The sequence below is a fragment of the Dendropsophus ebraccatus genome, chromosome 6 (assembly GCF_027789765.1).
Source record: "Dendropsophus ebraccatus isolate aDenEbr1 chromosome 6, aDenEbr1.pat, whole genome shotgun sequence".
In the NCBI taxonomy this organism is placed as follows: domain Eukaryota; kingdom Metazoa; phylum Chordata; class Amphibia; order Anura; family Hylidae; genus Dendropsophus; species Dendropsophus ebraccatus.
In genome coordinates this window covers 149,634,478-149,639,477 of record NC_091459.1, presented here as the reverse complement: position 1 = coordinate 149,639,477, position 5,000 = coordinate 149,634,478, and the positions used below count along the sequence as shown (strand labels likewise).

At 52.9% G+C, this 5,000-nt stretch overlaps 1 protein-coding gene across 3 annotated transcripts in view; it reads right to left on the bottom strand.

Moving 5' to 3' along the window:
• MAPRE3 (microtubule associated protein RP/EB family member 3) overlaps positions 1-5,000 on the bottom strand; it is a 70,608-nt gene that overhangs the window by 51,977 nt on the left and 13,631 nt on the right. The window contains exon 2 of one of the 3 annotated variants that reach the window (XM_069973249.1): positions 2,707-2,804. The exons of 1 other annotated variant lie outside the window; for it this stretch is intronic. The gene's annotated coding sequence lies outside the window, so the exon portion shown is untranslated. Of the gene's footprint in view, positions 1-461; positions 647-2,706; positions 2,805-5,000 lie in introns of those variants that run through there. One more of the 3 variants, XM_069973251.1, reaches the window with a different exon arrangement.

Below are 5,000 nucleotides of genomic sequence, written 5' to 3'. Positions count from 1 at the left end.
ACTGTACAGACAGCTCCCCCCCCCCCAAGGGCGGAGAGATCCCGGAAAAGCCCCTAAGTACTAACCATACAAAAAAACACAGGACGTATGTGGTGGAGCCCCCAGGGGTGTTATAGCGGCGGGGGGCCGTGAGAGTCTCAACCCATGTAGTAATGTGCTCTGCCGGGATGTTGGAGGATGAAGAAGAAGTGTGTATAGTGCGCTGTGATTGGGTGAACAGAGAGGAGAGGTGATAGGAAAGAAGAAAGAAATCCTACTGCTCTACAGATTCTGGTAACACATGAACACAATAACCCTTTACAAACCTTCAGCTGTGCAGCTTCTATACACTAATACACAATACAGCGACATCTAGTGGCCAACTCTTAATACTACTTTCACCATAACAAGACCACAAAAAGTACAGACTTTTGCTAAGGGTGTATGTAACAGTAACGCCCCTAGTGGGACAACACACTTACACACAGGACAGATCCACTGCGTTCTCTTGCAATTACTGCGCTCTCCCCTGCAGTCTCTGCGCTCTCTCCTGCAGTCTCTCTGCGCTCTTTCTTGCAGTCTCTCTGCGCTCTCTCCTGCAGTCTCTCTGGGCTCTCTCCTGCAGTCTCTCTGGGCTCTCTCCTGCAGTCTCTCTGGGCTCTCTCCTGCAGTCTCTCTGCGCTCTTTCTTGCAGTCTCTCTGCGCTCTCTCCTGCAGTCTCTCTGCGCTCTCTCCTGCAGTCTCTCTGGGCTCTCTCCTGCAGTCTCTCTGGGCTCTCTCCTGCAGTCTCTCTGGGCTCTCTCCTGCAGTCTCTCTGCGCTCTTTCCTGCAGTCTCTCTGCGCTCTCTCCTGCAGTCTCTCTGCGCTCTCTCCTGCAGTCTCTCTGCGCTCTCTCCTGCAGTCTCTCTGGGCTCTCTCTTGCAGTCTCTCTGCGCTCTCCTGGCGTCCCCAGCCCTCTTGTCGCTACAAACATGAGAACCCTCCGCACTCAGCACAATGTTTACACAAGTAGATTCCTGGCTCTTATCTCACAACAAAAGTGTAAAGCACCAACAACACCGGTGACAGCTCCGACACCAACAACACCGGTGACAGCTCCGACACCAACAACACCGGTGACAGCTCCGACACCAACAACACCGGTGACAGCTCCGACACCAACAACACCGGTGACAGCTCCGACACCAACAACACGGTGACAGCTCCGACACCAACAACACCGGTGACAGCTCCGACACCAACAACACCGGTGACAGCTCCGACACCAACAACACCGGTGACAGCTCCGACACCAACAACACCGGTGACAGCTCCGACACCAACAACACCGGTGACAGCTCCGACACCAACAACACCGGTGACAGCTCCGACACCAACAACACCGGTGACAGCTCCGACACCAACAACACCGGTGACAGCTCCGACACCAACAACACCGGTGACACACTGACACTAAGAGGACAGGGACAGGCTGATACTAAAAGGGACAGGGACACGCTGACACTAAGGACAGGGACACGCTGACACTAAGAGGACAGGGACAGGGACACGCTGACACTAAGAGGACAGGGACACGCTGACACTTAGGACAGGGACACGCTGACACTAAGAGGACAGGGACACGCTGACACTAAGGACAGGGACACGCTGACACTAAGGACAGGGACACACTGACACTAAGGACAGGGACACGCTGACACTAAGGACAGGGACACACTGACACTAAGGACAGGGACACGCTGACACTAAGGACAGGGACACGCTGACACTAAGAGGACAGGGACAGGGACACGCTGACAAATGGGGTACAGCATAATGACATTCGGGGCACACGCTGACACTTGGGGGTACACGCTGACACTTGGGGCACAAGCTGACACTTGGGGGCACACGCAGACACTTGGGGGCACACGCAGACACTTGGGGGCACACGCTGACACTTGGGGGCACACGCTGACACTTGGGGGCACACGCTGACACTTGGGGCACACGCTGACACTTGGGGCAGCACGCTGACACTTGGGGGCACACGCAGACACTTGGGGGCACACGCTGACACTTGGGGCACACGCCTGACACTTGGGGGCACACGCTGACACTGGGGGCACACGCTGACACTTGGGGGCACACGCTGACACTTGAGGGCACACGCTGACACTTGGGGGCACACGCTGACACTTGGGGGTACACGCTGACACTTGGGGGTACACGCAGACACTTGGGGACACACGCTGACACTTGGGGGCACACGCAGACACTTGGGGGCACACGCTGACACTTGGGGGCACACGCTGACACTTGGGGGCACACGCTGACACTTGGGGGCACACGCTGACACTTGAGGGCACACGCTGACACTTGGGGGCACACGCTGACACTTGGGGGTACACGCTGACACTTGGGGGTACACGCAGACACTTGGGGACACACGCAGACACTTGGGGACACACGCTGACACTTGGGGGCACACGCTGACACTTTGGGGTACACGCTGACACTTGGGGGTACACGCTGACACTTGGGGGTACACGCTGACACTTGGGAGCACACGCTGACACTTGGGAGCACACGCTGACACTTGGGGGTACACGCTGACACTTGGGGGCACACGCTGACACTTGGGGGTACACGCTGACACTTGGGGGCACACGCTGACACTTGGGGGTACACGCTGGCACTGTGGCTCCTGATGCTGCGAGATCCGTGGCATGGGGAGAGGAGACTTACCAGCCGGAGGCGGCAGCCCCTGCGGTGTTGGCTGGGTGACCCCTGTGGTGTTTCTATGTGCCAGTCCTTTGTGTGCTGCTCAGCGACTGCAAGCGGATCTATTATTGTAAGACAATGGGGGGGGGGATTAATAACCCTGACACATACAGCATATAATAATCTCCCCTCTTATATAATAATATAATGCACAAGTACTACACACACTTTATCTATATCAGTGTGCCAGAGGCGCCCCCCTCCGTCCTGGAGCAGAGGGTAGACCTCCCCTCGAAGCACCAGGAAACAATGACCATGGTTACACCCCTGGGGTCACATACTTTCCTCACATTTGTTACGTTGTACCAGGCGGCTGTAACACTTTGTCTCCTGTTCCTGCACCAGAAACAAGGACGGCGGCCTCTCCCGGGGACTCGGGGGGGAGGTGGGTAAATGTGCCGGCTCATCACATTCCTGGTGACACAACCGAGCCGGGACCAGAATCCATAATCAACCTGCTGACTGTCTCCCTAGGTGCGACCTCTACAGGACCAGACTGCTGCCAGATTATCAGATGGTCTGGATTATCAGTATCAGACCTCCTGTAAGGTGTAACAGCACCCAGAACCCATGAGAGCAACGCTTTACAAGGATGGCACAACACCTGGCAGTGCGCCCAATGCCCCCGGGCACCTCCAACCCTACAACAATGCCGTACTGTCAGCTGCCGCCCACCCAGCACCTGCCACAATATTATGTCTGGAGTGAGGCATACACACAGGGGGGGGTCACATCTCCCTACTACCATACAACCACCCACTGCTACCCGCAGAATACTGGTGCCATATATATATATACACTAACTTTCAAAAGTTTGGCGTCACCCAAACAATTTAGTGTTTTCCATGAAAAGTCACACTTCTTCACCACCGCACGTTGTGAAATGAATAGAAAATAGAGACAAGACATTGACAAGGTTAGAAATACTGATTTGTATGTGAAATAACATTGTTCTTCCATCACACTTTGCTTCCGTCCCAGAATCCTCCTCTTGCAGCAATTCCAGCATTGCACACCTTTGGCATTCTAGCTATTAATCTGTTGGGGTAAGCTGGAGAAATTGCCCCCCCACGCTTCTAGAAGCAGCTCCCACAAGTTGGATGGTTGGATGGGCACTTCTGGCGTACCATACGGTCCAGCTGCTCCCCACAATGGGGTGGTTGATCTGGTGACTGCGCTGGCCACTCCATTCCCTATGATAGAATACCAGCTGCCGCTTCTGCTGGAAATAGTTCTGCACAATTTGGAGGTGTTTAGGGTCATTGTCCTGTTGTAGGATGAAATTGGCTCCAACCAAGCGCTGCCCACTGGGTATGGCATGGCGGTGCAGAGTGATGGCCTTCCTTATTCACAATCCCTTTTACCCTGTACAAATCTCCCACCTTACCAGCACCAACCCCAGACCATCACATGACCTCACCATGTATAACAGATGGCGCCAGGCATTCTTCCAGCATCTTCTCATTTCTTCTGCGTCTCACAAACCTTCTTCTTTGTCATCCAAAAACCTCAAACTTGGATTCATCCGTCCACAACACTTTTTTCCCGTCTTCCTCTGTCCAATGTCTGTGTTCTTTTGCCCATCTTAATCTTTTTCTTTTATTGGCCAGTCTCAGATATGGCTTTTTCTTTGCCACTCTGCCCTGAAGCCCAAAATCCGGCAGCCGCCTCTTCCCTGTAGATGGTGACACTGGTGTTTTGGGGGTACTATGTAATGAAGATGCCAGTTGGGGACCTGTGAGGCGTCTGTTTCTCAAACTAGAGACTCTAATGTGCTTATCTTCCTTGCTTAGTTGTGCAACGCGGCCTCCCACTTCTTTTTCTACTCTGGTTTAGAGCCTGTTTGTGCTGTCCTTCTGAAGGGAGTAGTACACACCGTTGTAGGAAATCTTCAATTTCTTAGCAATTTCTCGCATGGAAATAGCCTTCATTTCTAAGAACAAGAATAGACTGTCGAGTTTCAGATGAAAGTTCTCTTTTTCTGGCCATTTTGAGCGTTTAATTGACCCCACAAATGTGATGCTCAGAAACACAATCTGCTCAAAGGAAGGTCAGTTTGTAGCTTCTGTAATGAGCTAGGACTGTTTTCAGTTGTGTGAACATGATTGCACAAGGGTTTTCTAATCATCAATTATCCTTCTGAGCCAATGAGCAAACACATTGTACCATTAGAAGACTGGGAGTGATAGTTGCTGGAAATGGGCCTCTATACACCTATGTATATTGCACCAAACACCAGACATTTGCAGCTAGAATAG